Raw genomic sequence first — 17,533 nt, 5'->3', positions numbered from 1 at the left:
CTTGTAAGTTAAATATTTGTGTGGATAAAGGATTGCTGTAAAGTTGTGAGCCCACTTGTGAATCCATTGCCTGTCAGTTCTTGTAGAGCACTCCTGCCTTTTTCTGACCTTCCTGACTCTTATCTTGGCCTCTCTCTCCAGACTTCATCTACTTTCCTGGATTTTGTGCCTGGCATCTCTTCACTCACATTTTAACCATGTGCAAATGCACATTGATCTTCCTTGCCGTGTAGTTCTCTGTTCAGATTTCTACCGTTTGTAATTTTTATTGAACATCTTGTTTGTGTTCCTGGTATCCACATACCCAGGTTTCTCTCAGAGTGAACTTAGGCATGCTTCTGCCATATATGTTCAATGTGACAGTTTAATTCTACACGGTCTGTCATGGGCTATATGGGAGTCGACTTCATGATTCCCTGGTGTGTGTATGTTCAGGCAGCAATGCAGTTGGTATGTGGGCACTCAGCATCCGTAGCTCCTCTTCTGTGACACCAAAGCATACTCATTCACAAGAGAGAAGTCTTTTCCAGTCCATGTTGGGGTCAAGGAGTGCAGCCAGAGTTGGAGTGGGACATGTCCTTCCTTGGTGCCTCCATACTTTGACTAATCTTTGTTAATGAGACAAAGAGAACACATGGTAAGATATCCCTAGAGCTCAACATGTAACCTCCATAACAATTAGAAAATTAAAAGAAACAAACATCCCAGAACTGCTGGGGTAATACATTGCTGGAAAACAGGATGACATCATCTGAGAGAGCAGGGTGACATCATCTGAAAGAAGATTGATCTTAACGCATGGGTCTTTGTATAAGGCTCCCCAGCTAGAGTCTCCTGCAACTTAAAAGAATATGAACACTTAATCACAATACTGGAGTGTGTGTGTGTTTGTGTGTGTGTGACAGACAGAGAGAGACTTTTTGTCTCCATTCTTTTTGTTTTAGTTTTCAATCCTGTGTTGGCCTTGAACTTACCCCCAAAATACTAGGATTACAGAATATGTTACCACATCCAACATCAGGACTTTATTCTTGACAGAGATAAATTCTAGTATCTGTAACCCCTAGGGTCATGGTTCATTTTTCTTTGTCAATTTTAATGTCTTAAGTTTTATAGTATATCCTTAAATACTGTACTTTATATAAATACATTGTTCTGTAATTGCATATAAGTATATTATATACTTACACATAAACTATCATATATAAATCATATATATTTGAGTATATACAGAAATGAATACACTTCAAATACAATTTAAATGCATTATTTGAACTCATTTAAAATATTTTCACATATAGGGATGTAGTTAAACATATAATGTAAATTATACAGTATAAATGACATTGGAGTGAGGTCAAACCTGAGGCAGCTGACGTAGAAACAAAGGAGATGATATAAATAATTGAAAGTTTTTCCTTCTCACTGTCACTTCTGGGCATGCAGATATGACCTGGGAGTACTCCTAACTGCATATGTCTACTTTCCTGCCTGGTATGGCCTGAGAGCACGCCTAACTGCGCATGTCTACCTCCCTTGCCTGGTATGGCCTGGGAGTACTCCTAACTGCGCATGTTTACTTCCGTGTCTGGAATGGCCTGGGAGCACTCCTAACTGCATGTGTCTACTTCCGTGACTGGTATGGCCTGAGAGCGTGCCAAACTGCGCATGTCTACCTCCCTTTCCTGTAAAGCTGTAGACTTGTTAATCTAGATGCAGTTGGACTAACCGAAGCTCTAGTCATTATACTTAATTGGGCAAGTGGCCCTCTGAGCTGTCTATAAACTGTGTGTTCACAATGAGGTAATTAATAACGCCACTTCCTTTCGGGAGACGTATCATTAGCCATTATTTCTAGAAACATGACATTGATCTCTTTATTCAGAGAGGTAATTGCAGGTTTCTGAAAAGAGTGTATGGTTTACCCAACAATTCCCCGCAAATGACATCATCGCTGAGGAGTAAAACCCACAAAATCTGTCATTTCAAATCCATGGCTGGGATTTAATTCCCTAGGTGGGAAAAAAAAAGTCCCTGAAACAGGGAGGGAGGTATTTTGGGATAGAAATGAGAGGGAAATATAAAATAGTTTTAAATTTTAACCTATTAGTAATTTCTTTAAGAGCTGTTGGAGGCAGAGAGTTTGTGCACATTTGGGAGTATAGGAAGAAGACAAACAAAAGAAGCCATTTTTTTTAAAATGGTTTGTGGCTGCTTTTTAATAATGGCCTTTCTATTGTGTCTTAAATCCCACTCACAAATGAATTTGATTTCAATATTACCATATGAAAGCCCATGCATTAAATCTAGTTCTTGACCTTAAATAATAAGCACAAGAATGCAGCCACACAGAACTTGACATTTCACATGACTTGGATCTATCCTGTTGAGCAAGAAATAAGCAAAGGTTTCAGAATAATTCCAGGTGAACCTGGAGACCTCAGGTCAGCTCTAAACAGTGTTCACATTAAATTGAAAAAGTCTACCTGCTACATTTCACCTTCTTTAGTGGGCTTCTAACATAGTAGCAGGATTTTTTTTAAGAGCTTTATTAAGAGGTTATTTTCTTTCCAGTTTCAAATTCACCTGGTTTTCACAAGAGCCCCTGTGCATTGGTTAATGATGCTAAAACCAACTGCATGAGAATCGATGCCTCCAGATTCAGCTGGTTTTCAGAACAACCCCTGTGCTTTTGACACTGTGAGCCTTTCACATATTGGTGAATTTGGAAATCATGATTTTACAAAACGTATTTCTTGTTTGGCCCAGATGAAAACACATAGAAACGAGGTGCCCTAAGTTTGTCATAAACTTGCTTTTTTAAAAAGATGCCCTTGAGCCGGCAAAATGAAAGATGCTACAAATTAGTTAGTTTGAAGCAGAGTACACTTTCTATTTTCTTAGGCAAACAGGGCAGGTTGACATGTGAAAAAAGTCTGTAGTGTGTAAAAAACTGCCCAGCTTTATTTACCTGGAAGCTGGGGAGTTCGTTAAAAGCTGTTTACTCTTTCCGTTATAATGTATACTTCTTAAATGCTTGTGATAATGGGTTAACACCAACAATATCACCTTTTTTGTCTGTCATGGAGTTAGTGTGTCTTAAAATACCAAAGGAAGTAATTCCTGAAGTGACCCCACTTAACTAGCTTCCCAGCTTCTCTTCTATTCAGATAAACAAGGGAATCAGTTGAATATGGGCTTTTTTTTTAAATGAAATTTAATAACTTTCAACCTGGAAACAACAAGCTGTCACAGGTCCAAAGAGTTGGTGAGGTGGTACTGCCCAGAACTGATCAGCATTCAGCCTGCAAAGAGGAAGCAAAAAAAAAAAAACAAAAACAAAAACAAAAAACAAAAAACAAAAAACAAAACAAAGCAAAACAAACAAACAAAAACAAAACAAAACAAAACAAAAAACCAGAAAGAAAGAAAGAAAAGTGTCTTCCAGGAAAGTTTAAAGCAGCAACACTTTGAGCCCATAAACATAAGTTTAAAATGTAAGAGAAACTTTCTGAAAGAAACTAGCTCATTTAAATTTTAGCCTAATAAACAATGGTGTTTTTTTTTTTTTTTTTTTTGGTGTGATGTTCAAATGCTTCGATAATTTGACCTGTAGGACTAAGATGTCATTTAATATCCCTGTACCAAATGAGAAGATATTACACTGAATAATTTGGATATTAAGATTTTGAGCCTTGGAGGTGGTATTTATTTATGGCTTATGAGTTTTAAAACCATAATCTCATGATGAATTTGGTTAACATTATTAAAAGCCACATCTTAAACATCTGTGCTTGGTTAAATAGATCAACTTTGTTAGTGCCGTTGTCTGTTGGATTTTCTTTTCACCATGTCAGGAGCACATGCCTTTTAATCTACGTTTGTCCTAAATGCGCAGACTCCCTCCTAACTTACCCAGTCAATTATTCGTAGGTGTCATTTTGCTCTTACAGAAAGCAACTCCATCTGAGACGTACTTGGCACCTGAGAATGAAACATCTTTTGACCTAAGAGAATAATCACTCCTGTTAAGAATCCAAAACTCCATTTTCTTTTTCGCATACAGCCCCAGATATTCTCAATATCCTCCTTCATTTCCAACGGGGATACTGGGGGGAGGGGCTGAGATAGGGATACCCCGGGAGAGTCCTAGGCTTCAGTGTACTACAGAAGCTTTCTCAAAAGGACAGGTTCCTGGGGTTTCTTGGTTTTAGGAATTGGAAAGTGTATTGGTGTCTCGGATGCTTCCCTAATATCTTGCATTATTCTACATGGGGCAATTGAACAACGGAAGCCTTCCGAGAGCATTAAGTCTAACAAATAAGTTCTGGCTACATCAGCTCAGCGCATGGAGTTGGTTTCTGTCTTTCTTTTCCCTGCCTTGACGGGTTTGATAAAATCAGAAGCTTCTCTACTCTTTGGATTTTTAAGTAGGAAAGAAAGACCAGATTAAGGCCTAGATGCCTCTCCCTGGGCCCACTGAACCCGAACCAAGTGGCTATAGGTCACGGGAACAAGGGGCTCATTGTCGTCTTCATTAAGCAAACCCACCATACCCGATGAATGGGAAGCATTTAAAAGGTAAAATAATTCTCTAGAATTTGGATGTGTTTCTCTTTAATTAGTCTGATGAGTCCTGAGTCTGAGGACTTGTCAAACACCTGGTATTAACCCTGTGCTGCCGACCTTCTGCCAGGAAAACTCGAGGATGGGGGGGGGGGGGGATTAGCTGAATGAGAGCCCCCTTTTGTGAGCCTGCGTTCCAGATGAAAAGGATCATTACCACAATGATACTTCTAATTATACTGTCATTAGGATACATCCCGAGTTAGCAGTGGTACATGGAGCCTTGCTTTTAGACAACATGACCCAGGATAGGGAAGAAAGGAGGCCTGGGAAATGGTTAACCCTTTCCCCAGACTCAGCCCAACCTGAGTTCCCTGAGTATCACTCCAGCAAGCACTTGCTGCTGACAAACAGCATACACTCCATCGTGCAGAAGAGTCATTCGTACCATTCCTGTTTAGAGCTGAGTACCAGTTCAGCACCAATGGGCATGCTGTTTCCTGAGGTATGTCAGCCTCTAGGAGACTGGTGACAAACCAGCAGGACTTCAGTATTCTTAATTCCAGGGTGAGGTACAAGAGCTAAGACACAGGCTATAGGGCTATGTGCTCACAAAACAGTGGAGCTTTTTCACTGCCTGGATTAGGGAGTCTGACAGCCTGGAGTTGAATCCCCACCTCATAAAAATCGTTAAATCATCCATGGCTTCCAGTGAAAATGTCTAAGCTTGATATTCCTTATCTGTTAAGTGGAAGAAATGAATGGAGGCTCACTGTGGCTCGGGTCTTTATGGGTGGACATGGTGGTATAGGCCTTTAATCCCAGCACTTGGGAGGCAGAGGTAGGTGGCTCTCTCTGAGTTTGAAGTCATCCTGGTCTACATAGTCCCAAGTCCCGAGTTCCAGGACTGCATAGAGAGATTCTGTCTCAAACAAACAAAAACAATTGCTCACCCACCACCAATAAAGGAAACAAATAGTTGTGTCTCAGCGCACAGAGCTGTTGGGAGGCAAAGCTGGTATTCATTTCTAATGCTAACTATCACAAAGTGCAAGGCAAGCTTTGGAAAACCATTGATGATGTAGTTGCTAAGTCTTTTGTGTGCACATCCATAGCACACATATACGGGCTCTTGCATATGGAGGCCTGAGGCTTGACCCAAGGACTCTCTCTCACCTCAGTCCACCTTACACACTGAAGCAAGGTCTCTCATTGAATTCAAAGCTGGCTGATTCTGTTAGCCAGCTAAGGATCCTGTCTGTTCTTTTAGAGCCCTTATATGAAGCAGACTGCTCTGTCTGCCTGGCCTTTACATGGGCATTAGAGATTTGAACTCAAGTCCTCAAGCTCACATAGTAAGCAATTTACTCACTAAACCATTTCCCCAACCCCCAAGCTGAAGTCTCACTAAGGTTGAATGTACACATTGCTGAACTTACGAGACAACTCGGCGATCCCTGCCTATGCTATGCAGAACCTCCTGACCAAGCCTGTATGTCTGGAGTTAGACATTAATAATTTCTGTGGACTCTAGATAAATGTTTCTGAAGAGGACTGGCTATCAGTGGAATTCTTTGTTCTCCAAGCCTGCCTGTCTGCTTCTAAGCACAAGCTCCTCAAAACTGTTTTGGTATAAATGCCCAAATAAGACACATTTTTCTAATAAGGGTGGTATGTTTTGTGTTGGTGACATTTGGAGAGCTCAAATGATAATGTTAGAAAAAGTCTCTGAATATTTTCAGGACTTCATTCTTCAGAACAATGAACCACAATGCCCCAAATGGGGTCATGGATTTCAGCGAGAATAAATCCAATCCTGTTGACATCTTTGAAAAACTGTATCTGCCCCGGACTTCAGTTGGCACTGAGATTTCAAAAAAAAAAAAAGATTTTATTTCACATATTCTTCATACATATAAATGGATTTACATGTAAGAGAAGAATGTGAACTATTTGAAAGAATAGCACTATTTATATTTAAACTATTCTCATTCTTTATGGTGATTCTTTTTTGTCTGTGTTGAACAATAGCCTAGAGGAACCACAATTTCAACTATTGTAAAATAAATCGGTCTTAAATTTCACACTTCAAGGGCGTGGGTTTTTTTTTTTTTTTTTTTTTTTGGTACGGCCTAACGAAAAGATCGTATTGAGGGGATTGATATTGCTAACAAATAACGATGAAGATCCAGTGTCGCGGTGGGGACCAGGCAAGTGTAGCTAGGAAATTGTCTGCAGTTTGCCTCTAACCCACGTTCTCTGCCTCCCTCTCTCCATTTATCTACATTACCCGCATGGTAGATAAAAATTTGATTATACAGCCCTCCCCCCATCAAAACATTACGCAACATTCCTAACCCAGTAGTGGGGGATTTTTATTAAGTAGAGTCATTATTTTTATTTTTAAACCCTTCCTGTGATTAATTTACAATCCATACATGGAGAGGGGGGTTGGATCATGCTAAAGTCACTTGATTTTGAACTCTGAAGGTAGTTAAATCCAGAAGCTGCTTAATTTCCGTGACCATTGTAAAGATGATATTGTATTGCTATGAATTTTAATTAAAATAGCAGATTTTGTTTAATCCCTTTATTAAAGAAAAAAATCTCCCTAAGATGCAAATTAAAAAAAAGTTTGTGAAATCAGCAGTTCATTTTTGAGATCTTTGAATATCTTGTCTTCCGTGCAAGTCCCATAATCTAAGTCCAACACAATCATTTACTCCCCAAGCAGTTTCCCTCCCACTTCATGCAAAAATGTAGAACCCCAGATTTGTTTTTAAGTATAGTTAGGGCCCTAAAATGTGTGGTTGTTCTCTGAAAACTCTATTGCTGAGCTCTTTTTGCAATACAAGTTAATTAACTGGATTTAGATATTTGCAAGACGATATATTTAATGGGATTACCGCTCATATAATGTTCTCAGTGACTGATTTGAAGTCTAAGCTCATAGGACTGGGGCTGAATTTCCAGCTCTTTGAGAGTTAATGTTGTGTTAAGGAAAAGTACAATCTGACCCTCATTGTTCATGAATAGGTAAGTTATTCCCGTGAAATGGAGCTGGGCCCTACAAGGGCTGTGGCCTGGCAGATGCGTGATCTGGAGGGTGCAGACCATCACATTCCAGCAGCTGCCCCAGGTAGCTGGAACCCCACACCTGAACTCCTCACAAGTTCAAGGCAATTGTGTCTCAGTCAAAATAGAATGGCCCATTATTCACAATCTGTCTCCCAAGTGGGATCAATCAGATGCTCCAGCCTTTAGGCTTAAAAGATAAACACTCATGTTTTGGTTGGTTGAGAGTTAAAAATGGAAGCAGACAACACTGCTCTGGCCCTTAGACCTGGCCATTGTGAGCATGGAATGCTCTAAATCCATCTTTCAATGAGGGCATTCAAAATATTTGTGATTATTTTATTAGACAGGATGGAGAGGTAAGGGATAGTGATGCCCTCGGAGGGAAGGTCAGTGGAGAAACGAGAGCTGTAAGAAAGAGAGAAAATGAGAAAGAGATAGAAAAAACAGAAATGGAAGGAGGGAGAGGAGGAGGAAGGGAAGGGGAGGGGAGGAAGTGGAGGGGATGAGAGGGAGGGGGAGAGACCTTTCTACTCTTGCCTTCTCTCTCTCTCTCTCTGTCTCTCTGTCTCTCTGTCTCTCTGTCTCTCTCTCTCTCTCTTGTGTGTGTATGTGTGTGTATGTGTGTGTATGTGTGTGTATATGTGTGTATGTGTGTATGTGTGTGTATGTGTGTGTGTATATGTGTGTGCATGTGTGTGTATGTGTGTGTATGTGTGTATATGTGTGTATGTGTGTGTATGTGTATATGTGTGTGCATGTGTGTGTATGTGTGTGTATGTGTGTATGTGTGTGTATGTGTGTGTATGTGTGTGTATGTGTGTATATGTGTGTGTGTATATGTGTGTGCATGTGTGTGTATGTGTGTGTATGTGTGTGTATGTGTGTGTATGTGTGTATGTGTGTGTATGTGTGTGTATGTGTGTATATGTGTGTGTGTATATGTGTGTGCATGTGTGTGTATGTGTGTGTATGTGTGTGTATGTGTGTGTATGTGTGTGTGTATGTGTATGTGTGTGTGTATGTGTGTGTGTATGTGTATGTGTGTGTGTGTGTATGTGTGTGTGTGTGTGTGTGTGTGTGTGTGTGTTAAAGCAAATATATTTTGGCCCATCAGCTGGATCTACTCTGCTGTCTCCTCAGTTGTTGACTACATTAGTAATGACTATAATTTCAATCTTTCTCTTCAGAGAACTGCTGTGAAAAGGACATTTTAACTAAAATGTTGAAATTTGTGTTAAACGTATAAACATTAGCTCCGTCAGACCCACTATTAAGAAGAAGTTTAAGTTCTCACTCAGTTGGAAGGCTAGAACTTGGCACATAATTCTTCATTTCCAATGCGAATGAAACACTTTTTGGACTTGACCTAACAAGGTCGTTTTGAGAGTGTGCCTTTAACCCGATCATTGCTGGAACCCATCAAGCACAGGATGGCATTAAAAGCACTGGTTCTCAACCTCCCTAACACTGTGACCCTTTAATTCAGTTCCTCATGTTGTGGTGACACTCCCCCTACCATAAAATCATTCTTGTTGCTGTGTCATAACTGTTACTTTGCTACTCTTTAAGCCATGATGTAAACATCTGTGTTTCTGATGGTCTTAGGTGACCCCTTTAAAGGGTCATTAGATCCCCACTCTACCCCAAAGGCATTGTGACTCATAGGTTGAGGACCACTATTGTTAAAGGAAAGTTCACTCTAATTTACTCAGCAGCTTACAGGGGTTGAGATCTTGGCATATTTTGGTTGAAGCCCACCTTTGAAAAGGCCACCCTAACTTGTTTACATCTTGTGTATCCAGCTCTGAAGGTTCCAGGTTCATTTTACTGATTGATTGAACTTTGTCTAAGTTCAGGGATCGCTGTCGCCCTCTGGCTCCCTTTGCTCATTCTCTTCACTCTTTCCTTGGATCTTAGTTACTTTTTAAGCCTTTTGTTGATCTGCAAGACCAGGTCGATCCTTGTGTCGGAGCATTGGTACCTCACATATGGCTCCTGTAGAACCAAACAGAACTGTGCCTTTATGTGTATTCATGTTCTATTTCTAATGCAACCTTTTATTTTGAAGTAGTTAAGACTCAAGGGAACATCAGAAGTAGGAAGCTTGTGTGGCCATCATTTGGTTTCCTATGATAGGCTTGTTGGCCATAGCCACAGCATGATGTCAAAACACTGGTGCAAGTGCCTGGGGGATAGCTCAGTCTATAAACTACAGGGTGATATACAGTTCAGTTTATAAACTACAGGGGGATAGCTCAGCCTATAAACTCCAGGGAGATAGCTCAGTCTATAAACTACTTGGCTTTCATGAAATCATGAGAAACAGAGTTTGATCCCCAGAACCTATGTGAGGAAAAGCAGAGGGCTTATAATGCCAGCACTGGGGAGGTAGGATGGGTGTATCCAAGGGGATGGTTGGCCAGCTAGCCTAGCCTGCTGGGTGAATTTCAGGTCAGCGAGATGCTCTATCTCAAAAACATTCCATAGTGAATATGTCCTGATGAATGACACCCAAGCTCTTCTGGCTTCCATGTGTGTATGTACCAATATGAACATGCACAGGAATTTGTACTTACAGAGATTGTTATATTACTTTTAATTCTAGTAAAAATGCTAAAATACTAGCAGTTTACACAAATGCACGTGCATATCATATTGTTTTAGGAGATTTCGAGTCCGGTAATGGTCATTCAAAGTGGGATACAGAACCATTCCTTCCCCAAAGGGGCCCTCCCTCCTCAGCCCCTACTCGTGGCCACCACCTCTCTGTTCTCTGTCCCTATAATGTGGAGTCTGGGAATGCTAAGAATCCTAAAGTGTCAGCCTCTGCCAGTGGCTCCTAAGCTCTTATCAACTTCTTGGGACTCACCCAAGATGTTTGTAGGACTCAATCAGTTGTCCATGTCTCTTTTATGTCTCAGCAGTATTCTTTGTCTGAAGAGATTCTAGCTGTTTATTTATTCACTTGTTGGAGAATATTTGTTTTTTTTTTCTAGTTTGGGTCTACTACAAATGCAGGTCCCACAAGTATCCACACACAAGTTTTATGTATGGTCTTTTCTTAGACAAACATTAAGTGTAATTGCTAGGCTATGTAGTATGTACTGAGAAGTAACCCCCAACTGCTCTGGGTATGACAGCATTGCTCTCAGCTTTCATCAGCAGCACGGAGAAGCTTGTGAGTTGTTTCTGAAAGAGTGCAGTAGTATCACCATCTTTGATTTGTGTTAACGCCTGACAGCCCTGTGTGGTTTTCATGATTTTACTTGACATGTTCTTTTCTTTTCCTTTCTCTTTCTTTCTTTCTTTCTTTCCTTCTTTCTTCCTTCCTTCCTTTCTTTGTTCCTTCCTTCCTTTCTTTGTTCCTTCCTTCCTTCCTTTCTTTGTTCCTTCCTTCCTTCCTTCCTTCCTTTCTGTCTGTCTGTCTGTCTTTTTCTTATAGAGTGTCTGCTCAAATCTTCTCAGATTTCTGAGGTTAGTGAGATAGGCCAGTGGGTACAGGCACTTCTCACACAGACCCAGCAAGCACAGTCCCATCCCTGGAAATCCCGTAGAAGTGGAAGGAGAGAACAACTCCATAAAATTGCCTTTCCACCCGTGTTGTAGATTGCCCTGGAGCTGTTTCTATTTTGATGCTAATTCTGCTTCTCCAACAAGGGCTGCCTCACAAACTCAATACTCAGGTGACTTCATCAGAATCTTCTCATTTCAACTTGTAAAATAAAGGTGAGAGCTGGTGATTGGGCAGGAGATGGGAAGGTGGAGCTGAAGTGTTGGGGGTGGGGGGGAGAGAGAGAGAGAGAGAAGAGAAGAGAAGAGAAGAGAAGAGAAGAGAAGAGAAGAGAAGAGAAGAGAAGAGGAGAGGAGAGAAGAGAAGAGGGGGTTGACAGAAGAAGAGGAGGTGGAAGGAAGATGGAGCTGAAGCACACGGCCTAGAGAAACCACAAGTTATAAGGGATCTCTTAGCTGGGGAATAGAGTAGTGCAGTGGTAGATCTGCCCAATCTAGGCCACAGCTTGTATTCATATCAATTGAGTTATGTTTTCCTTGCACAGACTTATTTGGGTTTGAGAGGTTACTCCAACACACCCACATGCCCCCATATCTGTCTGTCTGTCTGTCTCTCCTTCTCCCCCCTCTCTCTTTATATCTCTCTGTCTCTGTCTTTTTCTCTGCCCCTCCTCTTCCCTCTCCCTCTCTCTCTCTCTCTCTCTGTCACATACTAAAAAATAAGTAATCAATAAGTAGAAAATTCTTGCTAGGTTTCTAACAAGGTTATCTACTTAATCCAAGGAATGCTCTTAAGGCAGTCTGAACACAAGGCTTCTACCATATTGTCCCAGTCTACATTTTTCCTGCTAAAAAAAATCATTTTAGGTGATATTTTTCATAGGAAACTTTCTTAACTTGATATCTCTCTCTCTCTCTCTCTCTCTCTCTCTCTCTCTCTCTCTCTCTCTCTCTCCAGATAACACACACATAAGAGTATGTCTGAGAACTCTTTACCCAATCCTAAATCACAACATTTTCTTTTGAAAGTTGTATTGTTTTACATCTATACTTCACTGTGAGATGGCTTTTTGTATAAAACATGACTTGTAGCTGAAGCTTCCTTTGTTGATGTTTTTAAGCTTATGTCCCTACTTGCTTCAGGCCCATTTGACAAAATGTCTGTCCTCCAACCAGATTCCTCCTGTTGCTTTGGTTAAACATTGGTGGCCATCCTTATGTGGGGCTGTGCTGTTGAGTGGTTAGTTCTTTTCATCTCCACTGGACCCCATGAGGCCAAAGGAGATTCTTCCCCGCCCCCAATCCTACTTTCCTCTCCATCATCTGCCCAGTATTTACCACAGGGAAATTGTTTGCCTGTTTCTGAAGTGCTGGGATCGCAGTCATGTGCTGCCATGCCTTGCTTTTGTGTACTAGGGATCTGAACTTGGGTACTGATGCTTGGGCAGCAAATGCCTCACAACTGAGGGAGGGACCGCCTCAGTGTGGTTGCACTTGTAACTGTAGTATAGATACATGTACCTGGAGGGAATGCATCCAGGTTCTAAAGTATATTAGTTATTTCCTTACCGTGTGACCTCATACCTGAAAGAAAAGAGTTAAAGGAAGTTAAGAGTTTTTGATCCACTGTTGCATGTAATTTTAAAAAACCCACACTTGGTCCAGCTAGTCTCTGGGACCAGCAGCCACCTGCCTACTAGCCAAAACCTCTCCCACAAATGCCTGGAGTAGCCTCACAGCTATGCCCAGCTATGCTCTAAGAACAGTCACAGCCATGTTGCTAGCCATAGCTCCCTCCTGACCTGTCCCCACTCTTCCAGGATGTCCTTCCCAGAGCCACTGCTCATGTTCCACTGACCAGCCACCCCTGTGGCTGGCCCTGCCTACTGCTAATGACTGCCCCAGTCTCTCATCCAGTTTTAGTCCCATGAAAAGAAAACACTGGAGATTTATATTTTAAAACTGACCAGATAACTCAAAGGCTGGGCAAAGAATATCCTGTCCCATCCTCCTTGGCCTTCACAGTTGCCTGTGGAGGTCACAAACTATCCGTGCCCCAAGAAACCTACTTGTCTGCAGCTCCTATTCACTACCCGAGTCTGGTCCTACTCCAATCCTCTCCCTCCTTCTCTTCCTGTCCTGCCCAGAAATCCCGCCTTCTTTTTTGCCCAGCGATTGGCTTCTGCCATCATTATTTGGCCAATGAACAATTAGGGAAACTCACCCTCAGTAGGGAAGACCAGGTTGTTAGACTGAGTAAATAAAGAGTGCTAGAACTCAAGAAGTTAGACTCCAGAAAACCAAATAATCCTATTAAAAAATGGGATACAGTGCTAAACAAAGAATTCTCAACTGAGGAAAATTGAATGGTCAAGAAGCACCTAGAGAAATGTTCAACATCCTTAGATATCAGGGAAATGCAAATCAAAACAACCCTGAGATTCCATCTCACACCAGTCAGAATGGCTAAGATCAATAACTCAGGTGACAATAGATGCTGGCGAGGATGTGGAGAAAGAGGAACATCCCTCCATTGTTGATGGGATTGTAAGCTGGTACAACTACTCTGGAAATCAGCCTGGTGGTTCTTCAGAAAATTGGACATAGTATTACCTGAGGACGCAGCTATATCACTCCTGGGCATACACCCAAAAGTTGCTCCAACATATAACAAGGACACATGCTCCACTATGTTCATAGCAGCCTTATTTATAATAGCCAGAACCCAAATGTCCTTCAACAGAGGAATAGATACAGAAAATGTGGTACATCTACACAATGGAGTACTACTCAGCAATTAAAAACAATGACTTTATGAAATTCATAGGCAAATGGATGGAACTAGAAAATACCATCCTGAGTGAGGTAACCCAGTCACAAAAGAACACACATGGTATGTACTCACTGATAAGTGGATATTAGCCCAAAAACCTCGGGCTAATACTCAAATACCCAAGATACAATTCACAAACTACATGAAGTTCAAGAAGAAGAAAGACCAAAGCCTGGATGCTTCAGACCTTCTTAGATGGGGGAACAAAACACTCATGGGAAGAAATACAGGGACAAAGAGTGGAGTAGGGACTGAAGGAAAGGTCATTCAGAGACTGCCTCACCTGGGGATCCAGTCCATATACATAAAGCCACCAAACCCAGTTAATATTGCTGATGACAAGAAGTGCTTTCTGACAGAAGGCTGATACAGATGTCTCCTGAGAGGCTCTGCTAGATCCTTACTAATACAGATGAGGATGCTTGCAGCTAACCATCGGACTGAGCATGGGGACCCCGATGGAGGAGTTTGGGCAAGGACTGAAGGAGCTGAAGGGGTTTGCAACCCCATAGGAAGAACATCAATATAAACCAACCAGACCCCCCAGGGCTCCCAGGGAGTAAACCACCAACCAAAGAGTACACATGGACAGACCCATGGCTCCAGCTGCATATGTAGCAGAGGATGACATTGACATTGTCTGGCATCAATAGGAGGAGAAGCCCTTGGTCCTATGAACGCTCGTTTCCCCAGTGTAGGGGAATGGCAGGGTGTTGAGGTGGATGCGTGGGAACATCCTCATAGAAGCCAGGGGAGGGGCAGGAGGAGGGTGATGGGAAAGGGAGGAAAGGGGATAATATTTGAAATGTAAATGCATAAAATATCCAATAAAAATAAATAAATAAAAAGGAAAAAAACATTTACTTTATGACAGGTATCACAAAGACACAGGGAGAGGCTAGGCACAAAATTTACACTCAAAGACATGACCCTACTGAACTACTTCCACCACTAAAAACAATCTTACGGTTTTAATGTCTAGTAATGTTGTCAAATTATAATAACATCAATCCCCTTGGCTGGTTAGAATCCTACATAAAAAATATAATCCTACAAAAAAAAAAAAAAAAAGAAAAAAAAGCACTTACAAAATTCCAGATCAGGAAGCAGAGAACAAGGCAAGAACAAGGGCCTGCCCCAACTCTCAAAGTCTACCTCTAGCTCCCTACTTCCTCCAGTTAGGCTCCCACCTCCCAATGTTTCCACCATTATCCCCCCAATAACACCACTAGCTGAGGATCAAATGTTCAAGAACATGAGCCTGTGGGGCGTTTTATATTCAAACCATAGCACAGAGAGTGAAAGACATTGCTTACTAAACACACCACATTGTCACATTTGCAAGCTATTCGCATGTGTCGCAGCAGATTGAGGAGACATGGAGATTTGGATCTTACCCTGGTCTCCTAACTAAGAAAACCAGAAACGGATAAGCCTTTTATTAAGCATCAGACTGAGGGGGAAAGCGAGAGATGCTCAAGTAAAAGGTTCAGAGTTGCGACTCACAGAAAGAAGCAAACTCCTAGTCCCCTGAAATACTAGAATTTATACCTTGCTTTTATTCCTGTGTTCAAAGTCATTGTTGGCATTGCAGTGAATTGTGATATTGGCAAGAGCAAGGCGAGCTGAAAGAAAGAACCTGTGCCTCTCTATTCCCTTGTGGCAGGGGTCACATTGATATTTGTTAATATTTATCATAGTATTTGATAAGTACTGAGCCCAACATTCATTTCCAGAAAGTGACATTGTATGTAATTGCTTTAAATATACTCTTGGAATGCTGGAATTTAAGTAGGACATTCTAAGACCTAATAATGTGCCTGATTCATAGGAAAATCTCCATACATCTTGATGAATGACTGCCAAGTTTATTCAATTGAGTATTAAAGCATAGTATTGAGGTCAGGTACTGCTGTGAGGTAACAAACAGGAGGGAAAGAGGAAGACCTGAGTCTTCCTCTGCTAGTCAGATGATTTCCACCCATTCTTTCATCCGTTTTATATAGCATCTGTTATATAACATGTAATATATAATATATAAAATGGCTGATAAACCTTTTAAGTGAAGGAGCCAAGACAGATGGAAAAATTTTCTAGGGGGCAAACAGTGGGTCAGTACCTATGAGATATCAAGGTTCTTTCCTTTCTATCTCATGCCGTGATAACTTCTTCACTGGTCCCTTCTGGCATCATTTTCCCTCTGACCCCTCTCTCTCTCAGTAGCGGTTTATTGAAGGAAGCTAGACTGAGACACTGATTTTTGAATAACACCCTGGTAATTCTGATCTGATAGGGTTATCAAGTATTGGGCTAGCCTAGGGTCTTATCAGATGTTTAATTGGGGTAAACTTGGGTCTCATCAGATGTTTAATTGGACTAACCTAGGGTCTCATCAGATGTTTATGTCTATAAGTCTAGCATTTGGCAAGCATGGTCCTAAAATGTTCTTTAGGTCAATGTGACAAAGGCAGAATGTTTGTCAAATAGGAAGTATTATTAGGCTACAAAGCTGATGGCCGATTTGACCTTGCTTTCAAGTGTGTGATTCATAGGAATGGTATCACTTTCGACTCTCATGGGATTTGTATCCCCTTGTGGGACTCACCAAAGGAATAGTATGGGGGAAGATGGTATGTGTTTGAAGAGCTGGCAAGTTTTTATGAACCATCGGGATATGTGCAATGGCTAGGATTCTAGAAAACAGAATAGAAACCTGGGGAGGAGACATTTGGTGGGAGGAAAAAACCACTGTAAACTATCTAAAGCATGACTAACATCTTTTTGTCACAGAGAAGGAAAGGGAGTATGTAGTAAAAAGGGAATTTTGGACCAAATTAAATGCTTGGCAAATTGCCAAGTCTCAGTTAATTTTTTTTTAGGAACAGATGAAATGTATTGATTATTTTTGACAAAAAAAAAGAATTAGGTCAGATTCTTGACTTGGTAAGTGGAACTGACACAGTTCCAGAAGTGGATTCCTGAGGTAGGCAACCTTGAACTCATGATGGATGCTGACTCAGGACGATTTTGTTGGGGAGGAGAAAGAATTGTAGATAGGACTTGGTACTCAATGCCCATGATCATAAATGAATAAATGAAAAAATGTTTCTTAAAATTTATTTGTATTTGTCCAAATCCTTATCCACACAAGGATTGGAGCAACAGGAAAAGAAGTGTTTATAGTTAAGTGGCATTACTGCATGTTTAGAAAACTTATAAATAAACATAAAAGTGCAACAATCTTACAGTTAATGCTATAATGTAACTAGAGGCTTAGGGAAAGAACAGTTTCTATCCATTCTCTCATTCCAATGTTCCCTATCTGGGTAGGCTTGGCCACTCATCCAAGTATTCCAATTAAATAGTTGAATAAGGACGAGAAGCTGAGATCAACTCTCTCTCTCTCTCTCTCTCTCTCTCTCTCTCTCTCTCTCTCTCTCTCTCTCTCTCTGTGTGTGTGTCTTTGTCTCTGTCTATTTGTGTGTGTGCATGTATGTCTGTCTGTCTTTGTCTCTGTCTCTCTTTGTCTCTGTCTCTGACTGTGTG

At 41.1% G+C, this 17,533-nt stretch overlaps 1 protein-coding gene and 1 long non-coding RNA gene across 4 annotated transcripts in view; one reads left to right on the top strand and one right to left on the bottom strand.

Annotated features, from left to right (window-relative positions):
- Window positions 1-17,533, top strand: part of Rab11fip2 (RAB11 family interacting protein 2) — a 171,867-nt gene that overhangs the window by 77,822 nt on the left and 76,512 nt on the right. The window lies entirely within an intron of this gene.
- Window positions 254-1,701, bottom strand: LOC134485264 (uncharacterized). Its single transcript, XR_010063324.1, has 2 exons — window positions 1,364-1,701; window positions 254-608 (listed from the first exon to the last, which is right to left on the bottom strand). It is a non-coding gene; the product is annotated as an uncharacterized LOC134485264 (long non-coding RNA).

The sequence above is a fragment of the Rattus norvegicus genome, chromosome 1, assembly GCF_036323735.1.
Source record: "Rattus norvegicus strain BN/NHsdMcwi chromosome 1, GRCr8, whole genome shotgun sequence".
Classification (NCBI taxonomy): domain Eukaryota; kingdom Metazoa; phylum Chordata; class Mammalia; order Rodentia; family Muridae; genus Rattus; species Rattus norvegicus.
This window is presented reverse-complemented; position numbering and strand designations above follow the sequence as displayed.